The sequence below is a fragment of the Peromyscus eremicus genome, unplaced genomic scaffold, assembly GCF_949786415.1.
Source record: "Peromyscus eremicus unplaced genomic scaffold, PerEre_H2_v1 PerEre#2#chrX_unloc_3, whole genome shotgun sequence".
NCBI classification, from domain to species: Eukaryota; Metazoa; Chordata; class Mammalia; order Rodentia; family Cricetidae; genus Peromyscus; species Peromyscus eremicus.
In genome coordinates, this window is record NW_026734290.1 from 772,251 (window position 1) to 796,574 (window position 24,324).

General features: G+C 47.3%; 2 long non-coding RNA genes across 3 annotated transcripts; one reads left to right on the plus strand and one right to left on the minus strand.

Moving 5' to 3' along the window:
• Positions 1 to 1,528: 1,528 nt before the first annotated feature.
• Positions 1,529 to 6,661, plus strand: LOC131901128 (uncharacterized). 2 transcript variants are annotated; one of them, XR_009376378.1, is made up of 4 exons: positions 1,529 to 1,569; positions 1,890 to 2,156; positions 5,202 to 5,280; positions 5,600 to 6,661. It is a non-coding gene; the product is annotated as an uncharacterized LOC131901128 (long non-coding RNA). The 2 variants fall into 2 exon arrangements; XR_009376377.1 differs by lacking the exon at positions 1,529 to 1,569 and having other exon boundaries at positions 1,808 to 2,156.
• On the minus strand, positions 4,485 to 5,357 carry LOC131901130 (uncharacterized). Its single transcript, XR_009376380.1, has 2 exons — positions 5,214 to 5,357; positions 4,485 to 4,788 (listed from the first exon to the last, which is right to left on the minus strand). It is a non-coding gene; the product is annotated as an uncharacterized LOC131901130 (long non-coding RNA).
• Positions 6,662 to 24,324: the final 17,663 nt, after the last annotated feature.

Below are 24,324 nucleotides of genomic sequence, written 5' to 3' on the forward strand. Positions count from 1 at the left end.
CTCTGGCTTGCATTTTGTTTCTTTTACAACTGGCTTTTCTCTTGAGCTGTGCTACAGGTGGAATTCAGGGACTGGGACCTGTTAGAAAAGTTCCAGCTCCAGAGCCACATCACCAGATCCCTGTAAGGGGTCTGGACCCCTCAACCCCCCATCATCATCCTATCCAACCTGATTGTTCGTACCCAGTATGGCAGTGTGGTGGCTCAAGGTAAATTCCAGTAGAAGCAGACAGAACAGGGTTTGGACTCAGGTTAGCTCACAAAGAGGCCAGGCAGGACTTTAGATAACATAGTGGCCAGGTTTTATGACCCCTGCCTCCCCTGACAAGCCTCCTCTGTTTCATGCAGGACACACATAGTCCTGTCTTCTCCTGCCTAGCTGGACTTATCTTATACCCGGGGAGAACCCCCAGAGTGAAAGTTGAAAACCTCTTGTCCTGAACTCACATGTCCAGACATCATCTCAGCAGGAAGAATACTTAGAGAAGGCTCTAAAATTAACAGAGGGCACTATCTGGAGTCCTAGAACTGCTAAGCATGCAGGAGTGCTTTTGTGTGTGTGTGTGTGTGTGTGTGTGTGTGTGTGTGTGTGTGTGTACCTGGGATTATTGTGGCCTAGTCCTGAGAGAAGACATAGCAGTCCCTGAGAGGCACAGTATGTAAGAGTTATGGTGGTCGCCGGGCGGTGGTGGCGCACGCCTTTAATCCCAGCACTCGGGAGGCAGAGGCAGGTGGATCTCTGTGAGTTCGAGGCCAGCCTGGGCTACCAAGTGAGTTCCAGGAAAGGCGCAAAGCTACACAGAGAAACCCTGTCTCGAAAAACCAAAAAAAAAAAAAAAAAAAAAAAGAGTTATGGTGGTCAGCTCTGGGATGTAGGGGAATGACAGGTTTGCATGTAGGGGAGCCTTTTAGGGCTCCATCCTTCAGCTCCAGTTCAGGTGTGCACAAGGTTTGGAGTGGTTCATCATCTGTGGCTTGCGGCTCAGGGGCATGCTGGGGCATGATGGATGAGTGCACTGTGTAGGAACCATCAGAAAGGTGGCAGGACTGTCGTTTGGAGTGGCCTGCCAGGCAGGTCTAGGAACTCAGGGCCTCCACTCCACCACCTGAACATGGCCTAGCTACCGTGGATACCAGGGATGGGACTGTACATAGGAGCGAGGGATATAGCGAGACAGATATAGAGGTGAAGGTGGAGGTAGAGGAGGATAGATAAATGAGAGAGAGAGAAAGTAAGGCGAGAGCAAATGAGAATCTGCCTGTGGGGTGTTGGGTGTTCTCTAGTTTGTTGGTGTTTTTTTTTCATGCAGGCTGGTGGGCAGACCCACTCTGTCTGTGGACACTTTTTTCTGTTCCATGGGTCTGGGCCCGAGGAGAGAAATTTGTGTGAGGACAGCTGGAATGTTTAGGGAAATCCATAAGGACACACAGGGTGGGTGTGTGCTGTAGGCATCCTGGTGTTAAGAGTGAGAATTGCTTCTTGTCCCTCAGATTCTATATTACCTGTCCTCGGTCAACTTGGAATCTCGTGAGAGACGCGAGTCCTGTGTGTTCCTAGGCCCTGCCACAGGTAGGTGGGTGTCCACAGAGGATACAGAGAGTTCCATGCCTGACAGGGTCTTGGGGAAGTTAGAGAACGGAAAGAGAAGTTTCCTGAGTGGTGCCTGGTATTTGGTGTAGGGTAGGGTCCGGAGGTGGGAGGTTAGGGGTGGGAGGTGGAGGGCTGTGAAGAGGAGAGAGATTGTGACAGAGGTGGACGTAGGTCAGAATGGTTGCCTGGTGCTGCCTAGGAGACGGTTAAGGTGGGGGCCTGGGCCCAGGGTTTGGTAGGGCAAGAGGGCAGGTGGGTGCAATGTTTCTTCTTTTGATGTGTTCTTGTCTTCACCTCAGGGACCTGGACGCCCTGCCTGTTGAGGCAAGGTTGTGGATGTCCCGGGCCTTATGGTCCCTGCTTCGCATGATGTGGGGCAGCATCCATCTGAATGCTCATCACTACCAAGGCCAAGGTTTTGGAAGGTAGTCCGTCTTCTCCCATCTTAGTATTAGACCATCAGATTTGGGACACGGGACTAAGGCCCCTGACTCTGCATCCCTTCCAAGCATACACAGCTGCCTGCCCTTTTGCCTTGTGTCCATCCTGGAGCGGCCTTCTGCAAGGTGGGAAGCCTGAGCTGGGTCTAGGGTCCCATTGAGTTGGGTGGTCGTCTCCCTTGGTGTAACACCTTCCATCCCACTGCCTTAGAAGAACCGGGTACAGCCTTGGAGGCCCCTTTTGCCGGGCCACCTTGACCTGGAAGCTTGGGTCAGCAGACCCAAGGCCATGCTGGAAGCTGTACTGGTCACCCTGGTGGGTGGAGTCTTGTAGACAGCCACTGAATCTCTGAAAGCTGCTGTGTGTGTGTGTGTGTGTGTGTGTGTGTGTGTGTGTGTGTGTCTGTGTATGTGTCTGTGTGTGTCTGTGTGTCTGGGGGTGATGGCTGGGCTAGGGCAGGGATGCAGCTGTTAGAATACCCTGGTTTGGCAGCTAGGGGGCGATGCTCTGCCCCTGAACCCCAACCCCATTATTATGTTTCTTTGGCTCCTCCCCTATAGTCCAGATGTGGTTTGTGGAGGACTTCCTTAGGGTGTGGCTCAGACTCTCAAGTGAGCCTGCCCACACATCCACACACTCCCCACTTGGCCCCCTCCATGACACCCTCCACCACCTGCCCTCTCTCCCTGCACCCCACCATACACTCAGGCAGGGCCTTCAGGGGCTGGCACAAAGCCGAGTGTGTCAAGGAAGTGCAGTGCATGGAGGTTACAATGGAGGAACCAGTTAAAGTCTGTTACCCCCATCTACACACCACACCCTCACCTTCTGCACACCACTGAATCCCTAGCAGCAGCCCTAGAGTGGCATGTCTGTCCAGTCCTAGCCTAGATGGTTGTCCTCCATCTTGGAGGTTTGGCTTTATTTATTTATTTTTTTTTGCTTTTTTTTTTTTTTTTTTTTTTGCTTTGTGAAGGGCGGAGAGAGAGCACCTTTCGCCCGTGGCCCTTGGCATTCTCAGTGCCCTGCTGCCATCCCGCGGATTCAGTTTGCCAATTTCGCCAGCAGGTCCCTGTGCTACCCTGGAAATGGAGGCGTGCCGCCTAGGGAAGGGCTCCCGCCTGGGTCCCCCAGGACCAAAGCGGTTCTCTGGCCCGCTCCATGACCCAGGAGAGCTGGAGGAGGAAGCAGGGTCCAGATTACCGGCTCTGGGCGGGCGAAACGTGGCTGGCTTGGGGTTCACGGAAGCACAGCCTCCCGGGTCCTGTGACTGCCATGTCTGGGAGCAGGAGAGGACCTCTCCGGAGGGGATTGTGCAGCCTGGGCTGCATGGGGGTGGTTGTGTGGAACTTTTCCTGCCTCCATGCCAGCCCGCCTGCCCTTACGGTGGTGCACAAGGCCACACCGGGACCCTCTAGCTTTTGTCTGAGCCTCCCTAGCAGTATCCACAGCTCACTTCCGGAGACCACACAAACTCTGCCCTGCATCTCTGGGAGGTGCTCAGGGTCTCAGGCCTGGTTGCTAGCCACCTTGGCCAAATGTCTGTCATCCATTTATCTCCTCCTGCCATCCCCTCTCCTCTCTGGCTGCCTGGACTTCTCTCTGGCTTGCCTTTTGTTTCTTTTACAACTGGATTTTCTCTTGAGTTGTGCTACAGGTTGAATTTAGGCACTGGGACCTGTTAGAAAAGGTTCCACCACCAGAGCCACATCCCCAGATCCCTGTAAGGGATCTGGAACCCTCAACACCCCAATCATCATCCTATCCAACCTGATTGTTCGTACCCAGTAAGGCAGTGTGGTGGCTCAAGGTGAATTCCAGTAGAAGCATCCAGAACAGGGTTTGGACTCAGGGGTGCTCACAAAGAGGCCAGGCAGGACTTAGGTACCATAGTGGCCAGGTTTCACAGCCCGTGCTTCCCCTGACAAGCCTCCTCTGTGTCATTCAGGACACACATAGTCCTGTCTTCTCCTGCCTAGCTTCATTTGCATTAAACCCAGGAAGAACTCCCAACATCAAAGGTCCAAAAGCCCCTTGTCCTGCATTCTCATGTCCAGACATCATCTCAGCAGGAAGAATACTTAGAGAAGGCTCTGAAATTAACAGAGGGCACTATCTGGAGTCCTACAACTGCTAAGCATGCAGGAGCGCTTTTGTGTATGTGTGTGTGTGTGTGTGTGTGTGTGTGTGTGTGTGTGTATGTGTGTGTGTGTGTGTGTTTGTGTGTGTATACCTAGGATTATTGTGGCCCAGTACTGTGAGAAGTCATAGCAGTGCCTGAGAGGCACAGTATGTACGAGTTATGGTCGTCAGCTCTGCAATGCAGAGGAAGGACAGGTTTGCATGTAGGGAAGCCTTTTAGGGTTCCATCCTTCAGATCCAGCTCAGGTGAGTACAAGGTTTGGAGTGGTGCTTCGTGTGTGTGGATTAGGGCTCAGGGGCATGCCAGAGCGTGGTTGGTAAGAGCATTGTGTAGGAACCATTGGGAAGGTGGCAGTACCGTCCTTTAAAGTGGCCTGACAGGCAGGTCCATGAAGTCAGGTCCTCCACACCCACCTCCATCACCAGGAAGCTCCCTTTTTAGCCACAGCAAAAGTCTCAAGGAAGCTTTGTAGAGAGAGAGATTTGGAAGAGCATAGACAGGCTTGTCTCCAGGTGGCAGGGAGAGTGATTTTCTTCTAGGCTTCATCATGGAAGATGTCAGCAGTGTGGAGGAGAGCCTCTGGAGACTTTCAGTGCTCATTGAAGGAAGGCTTCCTGTTGAGGGGTGAAAAGCATTTCCCTACTGAACATGGCCTAGCTAACCTGGATACCAGGGATGGGACTGTACATAGGAGCGAGGGACAGAGAAAGACAGAGATGGAGGTGGAGGTAGAGGAGGATAGATAAATGAGAGAGAGAGAAAGTAAGGCGAGAGCAAATGAGAATCTGCCTGTGGGGTGTTGGGTGTTCTCTAGTTTGTTGGTGTTTTTTTTTTTTTTTCATGCAGGCTGGTGGGCAGACCCACTCTCTCTGTGGACACTTTTTTCTGTTGCATGGGTCTGGGCCCGTGGAGAGAAATTTGTGTGAGGACACCTGGAATGTTTAGGGAAATCCATAAGGACACACAGGGTGGGTGTATGCTGTAGGCATCCTGGTGTTAAGAGTGAGAATTGCTTCTTGTCCCTCAGATTCTATGTTACCTGTCCTCGGTCCACTTGGAATCTCTTGAGAGAGCCGAGTCCTGTGTGTTCCTAGGCCCTGCCACAGGTAGGTGGGTGTCCACAGAGGATACAGAGAGTTCCATGCCTGACAGGGTCTTAGGGAAGTTAGAGAACGGAAAGAGAAGTTTCCTTGTGGTGCCTGGTATTTGGTGTAGGGTAGGGTCGGGAGGTGGGAGGTTAGGGGTGGGAGATGGAGGGCTGTGCAGAGGAGAGAGATTGTGACAGAGGTGGATGTAGGTCAGAATGGTTGCCTGGTGCTGCCTAGAAGACGGTTAAGGTGGGGGCCTGGGCCCAGGGTTTGGTAGGGCAAGAGGGCAGGTGGGTGCAATGTTTCTTCTTTTGATGTGTTCTTGTCTTCACCTCAGGGACCTGGACGCCCTGCCTGTTGAGGCAAGGTTGTGGATGTCCCGGGCCTTATGGTCCCTGCTTCGCATGATGTGGGGCAGCATCCATCTGAACGCTCATCACTACCAAGGCCAAGGTTTTGGAAGGAAGTCCTTCTTCTCCCATCTTAGTATTAGACCATCAGATTTGGGACACGGGACTGAGGCCGCTGACTCTGCATCCCTTACAAGCATACACAGCTGCCTGCCCTTTTGCCTTGTGTCCATCCTGGAGCGGCCTTCTGCAAGGTGGGAAGCCCGAGCTGGGTCTAGGGTCCCATTGAGTTGGGTGGTCGTCTCCCTTGGTGTAACACCTTCCATCCCACTGCCTTAGAAGAACCGGGTACAGCCTTGGAGGCCCCTCTTGCCGGGCCACCTTGACCTGGAAGCTTGGGTCAGCAGACCCAAGGCCATGCTGGAAGCTGTACTGGTCACCCTGGTGGGTGGAGTCATGTAGACAGCCACTGGATCTCTGAAAGCTGCTGTGTGTGTGTGTGTGTGTGTGTGTGTGTGTGTGTGTGTGTGTGTTTGTGTGTGTGTCTGTGTGTGTCTGTGTGTGTGTCTGTGTGTGTCTGTGTGTCTGGGGTGAAGGCTGGGCTAGGGCAGGGATGCAGCTGTTAGAATACCCTGGTTTGGCAGCTAGGGGGCGATGCTCTGCCCCTGAACCCCAACCCCATTATTATGTTTCTTTGGCTCCTCCCCTATAGTCCAGATGTGGTTTGTGGAGGACTTCCTTAGGGTGTGGCTCAGACTCTCAAGTGAGCCTGCCCACACATCCACACACTCCCCACTTGGCCCCCTCCATGACACCCTCCACCACCTGCCCTCTCTCCCTGCACCCCACCATACCCTCAGGCAGGGCCTTCAGGGGCTGGCACAAAGCCGAGTGTGTCAGGGAAGTGCAGTGCATGGAGGTTACAATGGAGGAACCAGTTAAAGTCTGTTACCCCCATCTACACACCACACCCTCACCTTCTGCACACCACTGAATCCCTAGCAGCAGCCCTAGAGTGGCATGTCTGTCCAGTCCTAGCCTAGATGGTTGTCCTCCATCTTGGAGGTTTGGCTTTTTTTTTTTTTTTTTGCTTTGTGAAGTGCGGAGAGAGAGCACCCTTGGCCCTTGGCCCTTGGCATTCTCGGTGCCCTGCTGCCATCCCGCGGCTTCAGTTTGCCAATTCCGCCAGCAGGTCCCTGTGCTACCCTGGAAATGGAGGCGTGCCGCCTAGGGAAGGGCTCCCGCCTGGGTCCCCCAGGACCAAAGCGGTTCTCTGGCCCGCTCCATGACCCAGGAGAGCTGGAGGAGGAAGCAGGGTCCAGATGACTGGCTCTGGGTGGGCAACACGTGGCTGGCTTGGGGTTCACGGAAGCACAGCCTCCCTGGTCCTGTGGCTGCCATGTCTGGGAGCAGGAGAGGACCTCTCTGCAGGGCATTGTGCAGCCTGGGCTGCATGGGGGTGGTTGTGTGGGACTTTTCCTGCCTCCGTGCCAGCCCGCCTGCCCTTACGGTGGTGCACAAGGCCACCCCGGGACCCCCTAGCTTTTGTCTGAGCCTCCCTAGCAGTATCCACAGCTCACTTCCGGAGACCACACAAACTCTGCCCTGCATCTCTGGGAGGTGCTCAGGGTCTCAGGCCTGGTTGCTAGCCACCTTGGCCAAATGTCTGTCATCCATTTATCTCCTCCTGCCATCCCCTCTCCTCTCTGGCTGCCTGGACTTCTCTCTGGCTTGCCTTTTGTTTCTTTTACAACTGGATTTTCTCTTGAGTTGTGCTACAGGTTGAATTTAGGCACTGGGACCTGTTAGAAAAGGTTCCACCACCAGAGCCACATCCCCAGATCCCTGTAAGGGATCTGGAACCCTCAACACCCCAATCATCATCCTATCCAACCTGATTGTTCGTACCCAGTATGGCAGTGTGGTGGCTCAAGGTGAATTCCAGTAGAAGCATCCAGAACAGGGTTTGGACTCAGGGGTGCTCACAAAGAGGCCAGGCAGGACTTAGGTACCATAGTGTCCAGGTTTCACAGCCCGTGCTTCCCCTGACAAGCCTCCTCTGTGTCATTCAGGACACACGTAGTCCTGTCTTCTCCTGCCTAGCTTCATTTGCATTAAACCCAGGAAGAACTCCCAACATCAAAGGTCCAAAATCCCCTTGTCCTGCATTCTCATGTCCAGACATCATCTCAGCAGGAAGAATACTTAGAGAAGGCTCTGAAATTAACAGAGGGCACTATCTGGAGTCCTACAACTGCTAAGCATGCAGGAGCGCTTTTGTGTATGTGTGTGTGTGTGTGTGTGTGTGTGTGTGTGTGTGTGTATGTGTGTGTGTGTGTGTTTGTGTGTGTATACCTAGGATTATTGTGGCCCAGTACAGTGAGAAGTCATAGCAGTGCCTGAGAGGCACAGTATGTACGAGTTATGGTCGTCAGCTCTGCAATGCAGAGGAAGGACAGGTTTGCATGTAGGGAAGCCTTTTAGGGCTCCATCCTTCAGATCCAGCTCAGGTGAGTACAAGGTTTGGAGTGGTGCTTCGTGTGTGTGGATTAGGGCTCAGGGGCATGCCAGAGCATGGTTGGTAAGAGCATTGTGTAGGAACCATTGGGAAGGTGGCAGTACCGTCCTTTAAAGTGGCCTGACAGGCAGGTCCATGAAGTCAGGTCCTCCACACCCACCTCCATCACCAGGAAGCTCCCTTTTTAGCCACAGCAAAAGTCTCCAGGAAGCTTTGTAGAGAGAGAGATTTGGAAGAGCATAGACAGGCTTGTCTCCAGGTGGCAGGGAGAGTGATTTTCTTCTAGGCTTCATCATGGAAGATGTCAGCAGTGTGGAGGAGAGCCTCTGGAGACTTTCAGTGCTCATTGAAGGAAGGCTTCCTGTTGAGGAGTGAAAAGCATTTCCCTACTGAACATGGCCTAGCTAACCTGAATTCCAGGGATGGGACTGTACATAGGAGCGAGGGACAGAGAAAGACAGAGATAGAGGTGGAGGTGGAGGTAGAGGAGGATAGATAAATGAGAGAGAGAGAAAGTAAGGCGAGAGCAAATGAGAATCTGCCTGTGGGTTGTGGGTGTTCTCTGCCCCGCCTGCAGGGCTTCATCGTGTTCTGGACCACCCTTAGGACAGAATGATAGGGACAGGAGATACAAGGAAACACACCAAGTCTGGATTCTGGTCAAGGTGCAACTTTATTTTTCTCCAAGAGGGTTTATATAGTTTCTGCAGGGTGGGGGGAGCAAGAAGCTGTCATCTGCATAAGGTGGGGCAAGCTAAGGATGTTTGTATAGGATGTTTACAGGGTGAAAGGGTCAAGGACTCTGCCTCAATGTCCTGTTGCTAGGCAACCTGACTGTAAGATGATCTAGTTCCCTGTCTTATGGGGGTCTGTATTTTTCCACTAACTAGAGATTCTATCCTTGTCCCTAACATCTCCCCCTTTTTAGTAATAAATCTAAGGCCCAACATAAACCAGGTTCGAATGGTCTTAAAGGAGGACTCTGAAAGAGGCTTTGCATGGAGGATTACAGAGGCCCTATCCCTCTAAAGGTTGTGAAAAAAGGGTCCAAGAGGGAATGTCTCTCCAGACTCAAGCACCACAGGAGTCCCCATAGTGCAGGAATCAATGGACCTTGCAGTTTTTTGAGGGAGCGGAAATGGGTAAGCGCAAGGCTGTTACTGCACAACCGCTATGCCACAGGGCATATAATCTAGGCTCTCGGGATTTTGGGGTACCATGGTCCCAGGCCTGTGCAGTCCCAGCTGCACTCCAATCATGCCTTGAGCGAGCCTTTTTCCCACACACAGGTGCAGCCTTCCTTGAGTGAAGGGGTCTGTGTGGGGCATCTCTCATCAGGGGAAATTTCACCCCTGGAGTCCTGCATATCAAAACAGTGGTAATGAACCTGGATCTGCCTGGCAGGCAGGTCTGTTATTTGGCTTCGGATGAACCGAGTGAGCCAGGAAAGTGCCCATGGCCCAAAGGCAAGGACCAGGAGCAGGCCTACAACAGGTCCTAGGAGGGAGGGAAAAAGGGTTGTTAGCTAAGGGAAGTTGGAAAAGCAATTCTAGAACCACCCAAGCTCTTATTCTCCTTTTCTCTCTCTCTCTCTCTTTTTTTTTTTTTCTTTTTCTAGTCCTTTTCTAACCTTCCATACTGTCCCTGACTATCTTGGTGTGGTCTGTAAAGAAGCAACATTCCTCTTTGAGCCCAGTACAAAGACCACCCTGTTGTAGAAAGAGGAGATCCAGGCCTCTCCTGTTCTGTAAAACTACCTCAGCTAGGGAGGAAAGGGATGACTGGAGGGCTGAAATTCCCTGTTCAAATTGAGCAATATCCTCGTCTATGGACAGTCAAAGCTCAGATTAATGTTAGTTGGACAGGACCAGAGAGGCAATTCCTGTGCCTGTTCCCATTGCTCCAACCTCCAGGACTGCTAAGGTGATGGCAGTAACAGGCTCCCATCAAGGCAGTCGTCTCAGCGCGGCTTCTCTTCCTAGAGATCTAGGAATTGATCTGAGGAATAATAGGTTAGTCTAGGTGGAAGGGACCTAAGTGCCCTGAGTGGCATCTCTGGTGCTACCCTGTTTGTTGTGCTACCTGCCAGCCACAGGCTATGTCAAGCTGGCCCAACACGGCTATGACCACCTGTGACACCAAGGCCAGCAGGTCCGACAAGTCTTTCTGACACCATGGATGAAAATTCAGCACTGCCCTTGGAAACATGACCCCTGTTGTTAGACTGGATTTGTGACAAGCAGTGTCACAGCCCAGAACGTGATTGACTATGGGACTTGTATACTCTGTGAAAAGTCTCAAACACAGTTTGCTGTAAAGTTCCCACTCTCCCCCCCACAGGAACTCTGAGCAGAGTGATAACAGAGCTAAAGGGCTGGTGGGGGTTGCTGTGGGTGAGGACAACAGCCTGGAGGGCTTGCCTGAGGGACAGCATTTGAAACAGAAGAAGTTTCCTCAGGAGAGGGGCTATCTCTCCTGGGCAGATCAGGTATATTTACAGCTCTAACCAGGCGTTCTGATAACCATCTGCGAGCAGAGTGTATCTGATCAAGAATGCAGACCAAGCTGGGCGGTGGTGACGCCTTTAGTCCCAGCACTTGGGAGGCAGAGCCAGGCGGATCTCTGTGAGTTCGAGGCCAGCCTGGGCTACCAAGTGAGTTCCAGGAAAGGCGCAAAGCTACACAGAGAAACCCTGTCTCGAAAAACCAAAAAAAAAAAAAAAAAAAAAAAAGAATGCAGACCGAAACTCGTCCCCAAATAAGGACCGGGTCGGGGCCCTTCCAACGCCCCATGAGGGGATCTCGCCACATGGCTAGTGGCCGGGTGGCATCTTGAGAAGGGTGCCAGTGTCTGTCAGTGGCAGAGTACCCTGCAGCATCTAAGGTGAGGAAGTTGAGAACAAACAGAGCATGGCTCAATTGATCTCTGGGGGAGGTAAAATAAGGTTAAAAGACTTGAGGCGAGCCAACCAGGTCTTTAGGGTCTGGTGGGCTCGTTTTATTATGCCCTGTCCCTGGGGATTGTAAGGTATCCCTGTGGTACGAATAACTTGTAAACTATTACAAAATTTTTTGAAGCCTGTGTTGGTATAAGCAGGGCCATTGTCTGTCTTTATCTTAGCTGGTTTTCCCAAGACAGAAAAGGCAAGAATCAGGTGAGAAAGAACATCCTTTGTGGCTTCCCCAGCATGAGGAGAAGTGAAGATAAAGCCACTAAAGGTATCTATAGAGACATGGATAATTTTTTGTGTGCCGAATTTGGGGCAATGAGTAATATCTGTCTGCCAGATTTGATTGGGAAGGAGGCCTCGAGGGTTGACTCCCAAGTGTGGGTCAGGGTGAGAAATAACACAAGAGGGACATTGTTTGACAATTTCTCGGGCCTGTTGTTTAGAGATCTTAAAAAAGACGGAGGGTCTGAGAATTTAAATGGTGGATCTTATGGGCAGTTTGGGCCTGTAGGACTGAGCCGATCATGACAGGGAAAGTTAGCCTGTTGGCAGTATCGGCCTGTACATTGCCATCGGTTAATGGTCCAGGAATATCACTATGGGCTCTAATATGACCTATAAAAAATGGGTGTTGGTGAGTCAGGACAAGCTGTTGAATCTGGGAGAAAAGTGGGGTGGTGTTGGAGGTAGGCCTTATGGCTGGTGAGGTTTCTAACAAGGGGATGGAAAAGGCAATATAGGCACTATCTGTATAGATATTAATAGGTTGATCAGAATAGGTCTGAAAAACCTTTAAAATTGCTGAAAGTTCAACCAACTGCGCTGACCGGAAAGGCGTTAGGAAGGAGGTAGGGTGGCCTTGGGCCACAAAGGCTGCAACACCATTAGTGGAACCATCAGTAAAGACTGTAAGTGCATGAGAAATGGGACCAGTTTTTGTAATTTTTGGAAAGATGAAGGGATGTAGCCAGGCAAAATGGAGCAAGGGGTCATCTGGGAGGTGATTATCCAAGGTCCCCATAAACCCTGCCAAGGCAACCCCCCACTTATCTAAGGTTTGGAACAAAAACTGGGTTTGATCCTTGGAATAGGGTCCTTACCAAAATATTGGCGAGAGGTCTGTCATCCTTTCATAATGAGTGAGGCCACCTGTTCGAGGTAGAAGGAAATGACTCTTGAAAGGGCAGCAGGCATGTGGACCCAGAGAAGTATCTTGCCTTTAAGTTTTGGTTTCTGAGCATGTTGCCAAAAGACTCCTGTGGGTGTGTGTGGTGTGGGCAGAACTATAAAATATAGAGGTATGGCATAGGAAATCTGAAAGCAAGACTGTTGGTTAATGGCAATGTCTATCTGAATCAAAGCCTCGTTGGCTGCAGGGGAAAGCACACAGGGTGATGTGGGGTCAGGGTCGCCCCGGAGGATCTTGTAGAGGGAAAGGAAAGAATTCGTAGGAAGTTTAAGATAAGGCCTAAGCCATTGGATATGGCCGAGCAATTGTTGGAAATCACTTAGGGTATGGAGATGGTCAGTGCGTAACTGGATGCAAGGAAGGAGGACCCAGTTTGAATGGAATTCCCACCCCAGGTAATTGAAAGGATCCTGGGTTTGGACCTTATCTGGAGCAATCTGTAGTCCCAGTCCATTAAGGGCTCTACTGAGTTCTGGAAAACATCGCTCAAGGGAGATGGTGTCAGGTGCAGCGAGAAGGTCATCCATGTAATGTAAGATATATATCTGGGGCCAATTAAGTCTGACAGGGTCCACAGCCTGAACCACGAATTTCTGGCACAGAGTAAGACTGTTGGCCATGCCCATTGTTAGCGAAGCATGGGTCCCTGAAAATTGGGGCGGAGAAGGCTGAATGCAAAATAGGCTCTGTCCTCGGGGTGCAAGGGAATAGTAAAGAAACAATCTTTAAGGTCAATGACCATCTTGTAAAATTTAATAGGAATAGCCACAGGCGAAGGCAATCCAGGCTGAAGTGCCCCCATAGGCCTCATTACCTTATTTACTGCCCTTAAGTCTTGAAGCAGCCTCCATTTTCCTGACTTCTTTTTGATAACAAATATAGGTGTATTCCAAGGGGAGTTGGAAGGCTCAATGTGGCCAGCCATAAGCTGCTCCTATACAAGCATAGTGGAGGCCTGTAGCTTTTCTTGAGTAAGGGGCCACTGATCCACCCAGAGAGGGGACTAGGTCATCCAGGTAATTTTGTCTGCATGGTGTACAGGAGGGTCAGTGGCCGCTACTACAAACCTGAATTTCCCAGCCTATGTCTATCCTCCTTGGGAACGGGCTGAATTGGTTGGACTCTCCCCTGAGCTGTCTTGCCCAAGCCTGTGCCAGGGATATAATTCATTCATAGCATTTGTTGTGTGACTGTAGAATTTGGGCTATATAAGATTACTTGCATTTGTGAAAGTATGTCCCTTCCCCAAAGATTAACAGGCAGGCCCGGAACCACAAAAGGAGTGACAGCCCCCTGGTTTCCTTCCTCGTCCTTCCAGAAAAGTGTCCTTGAACTAATTAAAGGATTATTAGACTGACTGATTCCTTTTAAATCGGTGAGGGATGGAACCAGTGGCCAAGCGAACGGCCAGTGAGACTGTGAAATGACTGTGGTATCTGCCCCTGTATCCAAGATACCCTGAAACTTCTTTCCCTCTATAGTAAGGGTGAGAGTAGGGCAATCCTGAGTAACAGGTTGGACCCAGTAGGCGTCCGAGGAGCCCAATCCAGCTGACCCCCGAAGGGTGTTTGTAATTGAGGGATTATCACAGACAGAGGAGGGTAGAGGAACTAGCTGTGCCAGGCGCGTACTTTGACGAATTGTGACCATGCTGTTTACAGCAGTGGCCAGAATCTTAATTTTACCTGAGAAATCACTATCTATTATGCCAGGGTAGACCTGGACCCCTCGGAGGGCCACAGAAGCACGGCCAAGGACAAGCGTGCAAACATTAGGAGGTAAGGGCCCTGTCACCCCTGTAGGGATGACCTGAGACCCTTCAAGGGAATTTAATACTATTTGGGCAGCTGCACACAAGTCTAATCCGGCACTGCCTGGAGTTGCTCTCTGGAAGGAGGAGAATGGAACTGGGGCAGAAGAATTTGTTGAGGCTGGGTAGGCAGGAGGTGAGCGGACCTCAAGGCCCCAGGGTGTGCTTTTGGAGGCATTGTGGCCAGGGGCTGGCCCCTTTGGAAGATTCCTGGCACCCTGGGAGGAAGGGGCTGACTGAGGCTGACTTATGACCTGCATTCTATAGCCCAATGAAGGCCCTTGTTGCAGTGGGGGCAGAGAGTGGAAGGCAGTGGCCTCATAGAGACAGCCTCATGAGCTGGCTGAGGTTTTGCTTTTGTTTCTATCAGAAAAGGTAAGCTATAAATACCATCAAAATTGATAAAGGGCCAGGCAGTGTTGGCGGCGGCGCATGCCTTAATCCCAGCACTCGGAAGGCAGAGCCAGGCTGATCTTTGTGAGTTCAAGGCCAGCCAGGTCTATAGAGTGAGATCCAGGAAACGCACAAAGCTACAAAGAGAAAGCCTGTCTCGAAAAAAAACAAAAAAAAAAATTATGGGCTTGGGGATTTAGCTCAGTGGTAGAGTGCTTGCCTAGCATGCACAAGGCCCTGGATTTGATCTTCAGCTCCAGAAAAAAAATTGATAAAAGTTCGATTTGAACAAGACAGATCTCTTAATTAGAAGAGGTGATAGTTCCTCAACCAGCATGACCATCCCATTTAAAGTAACTTGGCCTATTGGTATTACATCACACATAAAATTCATAAGTCTTCCTAAATGTTTGTTTTTGCTCTTCTCTACAAACACTTACCACAAATGGTGTTTATGTAGTCCCAGATCAATTAAAAATTAAAGTTGGCTTTGGCGTTGGATAATGACTCTCTCCTCCTTTAAAGCCAAGCATGTTGTTAAAAAGAAAATGCATAATATCTGTATCATGTCAGAAGAATCAACTGATATGGGGCAGAAGAAAGCCAAAATTAAGGGACGATTCTATTGCCACTGTTCTCATAATACTTTGATGCTATTTTGATTCTTTAAACTTTCCTTAAAGTATGAATTTTATATCAAAATTCATATATATATTTATATTTGTAACTCAACATAAATCCAGTTACTCTGATCCTGATAGAAGGGAAAGTAGGAAGTAGTCTTGAACGCATTGGCATAGGAGATCACTTCCTAAATATAACACCAGTATCACAGTCACTGAAAGAAACAATCAATCAATGGGACCTCATATACCAGATAAGCTTTTGTAGAGAAAAGGACACAGTCAACAAGACAAAGCATCAGCTTACAGAATGGGAAAAGATCTTCACCAACCCCACATCTGACAGAGGGCTGATATCCAGAATATATAAAGAACTCAAGAAATTAGACATCAAAATGCTCAACAGTCCAATTAAGAAGTGGGCTATAGAGCTAAACAGAGAATTTTCAACAGAGGAAGCTCAAATGGCTGAAAGACATTTAAGGAATTGCTCAACCTCCCTAATCAGCAGGGAAATGCAAATCAAAGGGACCCATCAGAATGGCTATGATCAAAAACACTGAAGACAGCTTATGCTGGAGAGGATGTGGAGCAAGAGAAACACTCCTACATTGGTGGGAATGCAAGCTTGTACTTTTCCGTTTTGGAAATGAGTATAGCGTTTTCTTAGATAATTGGGAATCAATCTCCCCCAAACACAGCTATACCACTCTTGGGCATATACCCAAGGAATGCTCAATCATACCACAAGGGCACATGCTCAGCTATGTTCATAGCAGTATTATTTGTAATAGCCAGAACCTGGACACAACCTAGATGACCATCAACTGAAGAATGGATAAATAAAATGTGGTACATATATACAAAGGAGTACTACTCAACAGAGAAAAACAATGACATCATGAGGTTTGCAGGCAAATGGATGGATTTAGAAAAAAATCATCCTGAGTGAGGTAACCCATACTCAGAAAGACAAACATGGTATGTTCTCACTCATAGAAGAATAACAGATGTAAAACGAAGGATGACTAGAGTGCTACTCAGAACTCCAGGGAGGCTACCTAGAAAACAAGACCCTAAGAAAGACACAGGGATCACCCAACAACAGAGAAATGAATGGGGTCTACATGAGCAAGCTGGACGTGAGGGGAGTTAATGAAGTGCAAGTGTCGGGAGCAAGAAAGCTTAGGGGAGCAGGAGGTCCCAGCTGGATGAGGAACAGAGAGGGAGAACAAGGAAAAAGAGACCAAGATAAATGAAGACCCCATGGGAATAGGAAGAAGAAAAGTGCTAGAGAAGTCCCCAGAAATCAACAAAGATACCTCCACAATAGACTGCTGGCAATGGTCAAGAGAAAGCCCGAACTGACCTACTCTGGTGATCTGATGGCTAAACACCCTAACTGTTGTGGTAGAACTCTCCTCCAATGACTGATGGAAGTGGATGCAGAGATCCATGGCCAGGCCCCAGGTGGAGCTCCAGGAATCTAATCAGCAAGAGAGAAGAGGGATTGTATGAGCAAGAGATATTGAGATGATCATTGGAAAAAGCACAGGGACAAATAGCCAAACTAATGGAAACACATGAACTATGAACGAATAGCTGAGGAGCCCCCAACTGAATGAGGCCCTCTGGATAAATGAGGCAGTTGATTAGCTTGAACTATTTAGGAGGACCCCAGGTAGTGGGACCAGAACATGTCCTTAATTCATGAGCTGGGTTTTTTGGAGCCCAGAGCCTATGCTTGGACTCTTTGCTCAGCCTGGGTGAAGGGAGGAGGGAACTGGACCTGCCTCCACTGAATCTACCAGGCTGAGCTGAACCCCAGGGGAGTCCTTGCACTGGAGCAGATGGGAATGGGGGGTGGATTGGGGAGAGAGCGGGGGTGGGGTGTGTGTGTGTGGACCGTAGTAGGGAGGACAGGGGAATACATGGCTGATACATAAAATTAAATTAATTATAAAATTAAAGAAAATGAAGTGCTTCTCCCATCAAAGTGCTAAAAGAAAAAAAAATCTGTTTTTGCAAGCTTTGCTGACTCTGATGTCTGCCCCCAGCATGTAACAGGATCCTCTTAAATTCTGATTTTTTTTTCCAGTGGAAAAACTTTTACAACTCCCAAACATATTCTGATACAGCAGTTTATTTAAAAATTTTTCTCCCATTTAAATTGGGGCAGTTCACTTCCACTCAAACAAACAAATGTTCCAAATAAGAATAGCAAGACAGAGAAGAAAATATTAATAGCTGGACTCAATCCATACTACATGAGTTATAGTAAGTCACCAAAATCGTTTATGTGCTTTTATTAAAATACAACAATGGGCACAGATGGCATTTATTTGTTATTAGATTAGCCAGATAAGGATTAGAATTCTGAGATTGGAACAGGCAAACACAAGTCTATATTTAGGATCAAACATGTTGATTTCTACCTTCCCTCTTCATCTTCTATACTTTTAGCATATGAAAGTGACTAATCAATAAAGAATAGCTAGCTGGTGAGTCTTTCCAAATGGCAAAGGACAGGAGCCACACACAATATTGGGTAATGGTCATGGAAAGAAGTGTTATTTTTTTTCAACCAAGTGAAGTGATTCTCTGCTCTAAAGTATCATTTTCAGCATTTTTGTAAGTTTAATATCTGATTCCTTCGTTCCCAGAAAGAGATGTTCTCCAGAAATAGATGTGCAGCTTAGGTCATATAAATGCTAGCTTGTAACCCCACACACAAAAAGAAACATGAAAAAAAAACAAAGTCCCACTTATGAAGGAAGTGATTTTATAAGTCATGCCTTGTGACAGCCCCCATCTCCATGGTGTATCCCAACCCATCTTTCTCTAGGTAGAAGAAACTGGCATGCTGAGAGGCTAAACTGCCAAAGACATAACCAAAAATTTCCTGGGTGTGCCTGCTGTCCTGCCCTTGTTTTGCACTCTGTTCCTCAGACCTGCATTCTAAAGCTTTACCTGTGACTATTTCAGACCTTATTCTCCTTGGATAACCTTTCATGTAGCTCAAAAGGGCCTGCTTCATGTCCTAGGAGGAGAAGGAAAAAAATCAAAGTGACTTTCCACATCTGATAAGGTCTATTTACTTTCAAAGGAAGAAATTTGTCAAAGATCCATTTACAGAAACCTTGCTGAAGAGGCACAGAAGTTAGAGTGATACCGATAAGTTTTTACAGGGATCTACATACATCAGCCCTGGAGTTAATCTCCAACATAAGGTAACTAGTGGACACATTGCCAGTCATTACTTACACCCCCACTTACCTGGAATTTATGGTGCTACATTGCTCTCAGCTTTAAGGAGCCTCTTCTGACCTTCAAGGAAGGACATAGCATAAGATTGAAATTCATTGTCAAGGCAGTGAATTCAGACCCAGTTTCCCATATCTGAAAATTCCAATGGTCAGGAAATTCAAGGAAAAATACATTCCTTGAAGTGAAGCTTGTATATAAACCATTAGAAGAATTTAGCATGGTACTTGTTATGGCAAGACAATTTCAGGGGACATTTATTGACAGGGTGAAGTGGTTTGTGAGTCTTTGGGTGTCTCTGGGTCTTTGTAAAACTGTGACAGGGAAACACAGGTTGGGTTCAGGAGGAAGTAGGATCTCTTCTTCTGAGACAGATAAGGTGCTGTTGAGCATTTCATGAAACACACATCTCACTGACTTGTGAAAACCCTTCTGTCATATAGTGCTTTCTTAATATCTTTATTGCACTGAATTATCAGGCACAGCAACTTAGAATGAAAGAAATTGATCATAGCCCACAATTCCAGGTAATAGTTCCATTTTTGGAAAATCAGGATAGGAACTCAGCTAATCATATCACATCCACAGCCAAGAACAGAGATAAACAGATGTACTCATGCTACCTGTTTTCTTATGCTTATGCTCTAGCTTCTTCATACTTACACAGTAGAGGTTGCAGACAATAAAATATTCTGCCCATTTTAGAGAGTCTTATCTCAATTAACAATTAATAAAATCCCACAGAGACAAGTTCAAAGAAAAATCTCATCTATATAATTCCTCATTGAGGGTCCCTCTCCCCAGGTGACTAGTTTGATTCAGTCTGATAATAAAAACTAAGAATCACACTGCCCCACCATCACTGCCAGGATTTGAGGAGATTTCTGCCTGCATTCAGAGCTGTGGTCCTCAACCTGTGTGGGTCACTACCCCATTGGGCTCGCATATCAGATATACTGCACATCAAATATTTGAATTACAATTCATAACAGTAGCAAAATTAGGCCTAGAGAGATGGCTCAGAGGTTAAAAGCACTGCTTGCTCTTCCAAAGATCCTGAGTTCAATTCCCAGCAAACACATGGTGGCTCACAACCATCTGTAATGAGATCTGGTGCCCTCTTCTGGCCTGCAGGGATATGTGCATACAGAATACTGTATACATAATAAATAAATAAAACTTTAAAAAACAGTAGCAAAATTAAAGTTAAGAAACGACGAAACAGTTATGTTTAGGGCTCACCACAATGCGAGGAACTACTGTTCATGCTATTTAAAGATTTAAAGGGTCAGAGAATTGGAAAAAAAATAACCATTGATATAGAGTGTCCAGTGGAACCCGAGTGTCTATGTTGCTAACTATGAAGGGGCTTGCAAAGGATTTTCCTGAATATCCTTTGCTCTAAGGGAAACTCATGTTCTGTGTGGAAGACTCCAGCTATCTGGCCATCTTTACTACCCAGTAATAGCAGACCACTTTGAGCTACTGAACAGAGAGTACAACACCCACTACATACATGCTGATGACACAGATTTTAGTTACACTGGGCTCCCTGACCATATCACGCTCCTATGAGTGCTTGTTCCTAGACTGTATCAGCCTCTTCCTCTAGCATAACTCTGCCTAGCTGTTTCCTGTAGACTCTTTAGAAGGAAGATGTTTAACAAGTGTCCTTCTCAGTCAGCATTAAGTCTATAATGTCTTGTGGCTAAGGAGATAAGGACATGTAGGTACTTTTTTTAATTTTACATCTTTTTTTGTATTTTTTTTTATTTTTCATTATTTAGAAATTTTCTCCTTACCCCACATACTGTCCACAGAGCCCCCTTCCTCCCACTACCCACCCCCATCCCTCTCTCCCAAGCCACTGCACATCCCCACATCCCCCAAATCGAGGTCTCCCATGGGCAGTCAACAGAGTCCAGAACACTGAGCCTAGGCAGATCCAACCCCCTCCACACTAAACCAAGGTTGTTCAAGGTGTCACACCACAGGCACTGGGTTCCAGAAGCCTACCCATTGACCATGGATAGATCCCTATCCCCTGTCTGGGTGCCTCCCAAACAGTTCGAGCCAAACAACCATCTTCTGTATCCAGAAGACCTAGTCCAGTCTCACAGGGGCTCCACAGCCACCAGTCCACAGTTCATGGGTTTCCACTAGTGTGGTCAGTCACCTCAGTTGCAGTTACTTATGATGAACTTCAGCATATATAAATTTCTATGATATTATTACCTTGTGTACATAAAATTTCAGTAGGAGGTAAAGATTCAGTTCTACACAGGGAAAGAACTGAAGGATGTTCAATCAATCAGGGAGAGATCTCTGGCTTTGGATGAAGGGGATGCTGAAGGGCTTCTCTTGTATCCCAGGAGAGGCTCCTGCAAAGGACAACTTGACATCTAGTGTAAGGAAAGCTCTTAGCAATATCAGTTCCCATGACATCTGCAGCTCTTACCTAGACATTCTATTGTATCCTGGAGAGCCCTGGCATCCTCTGTGATGTCACTATGTTGTGGCAACACCCACTGTCCTTGGGAAGTTTATTCAGTGCCTTCACCATTTACTGATGAACATGATGGCATACTGAAGAGTCTAATTCAGAAAGAGAATGGAGAGGTTAGAGAAACTAGAGAGTGACTGAAGAAAGCTGACCTTCAGCCTCAATGTAAAATGTCAAGAAAGAAATGGTCAAGAGAATCATGTAATGAGTTCTGTGCAAGAAAAGGGAATCTTCCTGGAGGAAGTGGGCTTGTGCTGAATCTTCCAGTAATGGGGAACAGAAAGCTGGAGTCTCTGGGAACCAACAGAACTTCCCTGCTTGTCATGCCTCTTGAAATTCAAGGATTCCAGGATATTAATTGTTCTGGCTCAGAAGTCGGGAACTGGTAAGGCCAATGATTTATGCTGGGAACTCTTGGCTTTCATTCCTTTTGTAGATAGGCATTGATGAGTAAACATGAGACCGACATTAAAGTGGGAGGGATTAAAGAGATGTGCCCATTTCAAGGCAAGACATCACTCTACTTCAACCACAGTGGCTAACTTTAGTTACTTCCCAGCTGCTCTGTGTTCCTCAGTTGTCAGTGAGGAGACATGTTGAGTCTGGTGACCATGTTCTGCCCTTATTTGTCTTCTCCATCAATAGTTATATGGTTAGAGTGACCTCTGAAGATATTTGGGGAACCTCTAAATGCCTAGGGTGATTATGAACTATGGCAATTTTTTCCTGATTTGTAAACCCACAGGCTTGTGGACTCTGCACTCAAGTTGAATTCTGAGTCTGCAGCTGTGAATGAGCCTGAAGAGGCTATATCCTTGGTTACTTGGAGCATGTGCTATGAGGGCAGAGAAAACCAGAGAGCTGGGATAACCACTTTCCTTCAAATAGAGGAGACAGCCGAGTTCCCCAGAGGGGGCATCTGAAGCACAGGACAAAATAATTTGCGCTGTCACCAAGTCACTGGTAAACAAGCTTTCTCAAACATATGATTAGGACTCAGGGGGGGTCTGTCCATTATCTTTGCCTAGTGATACTGCAAGTTCATTTATGTTCATCTACCCACAAGGAGCACCAGAGAGCCACAATCCCACCAAACCTTCCTCACCAAGATGCAAGTGAAGCAGAAGGTGCAGACTGACCACTCAGCTACAGTAAATGACCATTGAAAGAAAGTAACAGTGAGATTGCCTGATCTTTATCACATAAGAGAGCATGAAGAATAGGTATTCATTTTTCAAACCCTATGGTTTCAATCTCAGGTCAACTCTGTCATCATTACTTCATTTTATATAAGGTCTGTGTTTCTGGTAGGCTGTATCTTCAGGGTATGCCTTCAGGGTATGCCAAAATCATGTCTCTGAACTCCTCCCAAAGGCAGAACCTCAAATGTGGACAGGAATGACATGAGGACAAAGACTATTCTGCTTCCTCTAAAATGAAACAAAAACAGAGCCTGTGGCATGAGTCATAGTACTCATGGACTGAGGCAGTAGTATGAATTCCCAGCATGACTTTGAAGAGAATCTATCAAGTGCTGTCTAGTGTGAGATGTTAGTTGCTGTGAGTTTGAGTTAATTTTGTTGTTACTTACTTTAAAAGGCCTTGTACATTTGATTCTCCAAGCAGCAGTTGGAGAGGCCTGGTCACACATCTAAATGTGTCGATACAGGGACTCAAACTGATCCCTGCTCCTTTTGTTCCCCTCTGAGAGGACACACCTGCATTCATTTTTTCAGCATCCAATTGATAGAATTCTCCCACTCTCACTCAGTCTCTCTTTCTCTGTCTCTCTAAGTATCTCTTTCTCTGAATCTCTGTCTCTCACATACATGTGTTTATGTTGTGTATTTTTCTATGTATTTGTGTATGTATCTCCCTCTAGTCCCTGTAGTCAGCCATCTGTGGTTGGGCATGAGCAGGTCCCTGTCTCACAGTTCCCAGGTGATACCTTGGTGAAAATTGGGAGTACGACTTTGAGTATTACAGTTCCACCAGTATACTTACTTTAGTGACACATAGATATTTCCATGCAGGTGTTTATAAATCTGTCATGATGTTGAGTCCCATCCTCAAAACTGTTCATGATGTTATTTTGGTCTTCATTGTGACAGGTCCCATCATAGACAATTTGTTTTTGAAGACAGGAGAAACATCTTCACAGACTCCGGAGGGTACACACCTGTGGAGTAGACACCACGGAAATTCTTAGACAGCTATTTCAGCAAGCCTCCTGAGAGAGCTCATGCAACTCCACCTCCCATCATCTACACAGCCTGCCGCTACTGACAACCTTGAGGGAGTAAGTTCAAAGTCCAGCACCATTTGCTTTTTGCACATTTGCTTTCCAGGGTTTATGTATGCTCACAGTGGGGATAGCAGCTTGCAAGTAGAAGAGCCCTCTACAAAGGTCAAGTGAGTCATTCTCTTTGTCTCCTCATTGGGTGGCATGTGGCCTTCTTCCTCCCACTCTCTGCATGCCAAGGTGGTCTCTTCACTTTGACAAGCTGTTGGTTCACACTTATAGAGACCTCAGTGGGAGTTGGGCAAAAGAGTTTACTGTGTGTTCTGTTCTCTTTTCTTTTGTCCTCTCCCATTGTTGTTGACCAACTTCCCTATCTGATACTCTCCAAAGTGTTGGAACCACAGTGTCAATAAAACTAGGGAAAGACGGAATATATTGTCACTTTTGATGCCCATGTTATAGCTGAGAGATTGTACTACTCTCCATGTCAGTATGTAGCTGTGCCATGCTGAGAGGTCTTGATCTCTGCCCCTGACCCAGAATCAGTGATTTTTGTTTTTGAAGCTTCTGGATTCTGTCCCAGCTAATAGTGAGGTTCCGTAATCCTTCCATTTGTATGTTCTCTTAACTTGAAGTGGTATCATTCTTACTACAGGAGTGTGTCATACATGGTGATCCTTTTATAGAACTGTGTGTTTCATTGGTTCTTTTGTATGGTTTGTTCAGGTTTGATTTTATTAGTATTGGCTCAGTATTCTCTTGTACAGTATGAGTTAAGATTCAGAACTAATTTACATGAGTTCTGATCTTTGTTGTTTCTTGCTGACTAATGACATGTCATTTTTATGTTTTCAACACATAGTTATTTGTGTATGAACTCACAGACATAGCACTCACTCAGCTGTGCACACAATGTAACTCACATGTGGATGGGGGATAGGAATAGTTTACTAGAGTTTAATGCCTTTGCTATACCATGTTTCCCAGGAGTTGAATTCAGACTTGTTGGCATGTACCTTTACTTGCTGAACCATCTATTGGTCCCTAAAATTTTAAATGTTTACCTTTATACCAATACATTCAACGTCCCTCTTGAATCAACTTTTTTTGTAGAATCCAATGCTCTGTTATTTTCATACATTTCAAGAATGTTATGCTCTATTCCTACCACCATTTGTGTCTAAGAATTTTGGAATCCACTCCAAATTTCTTTAGCATCT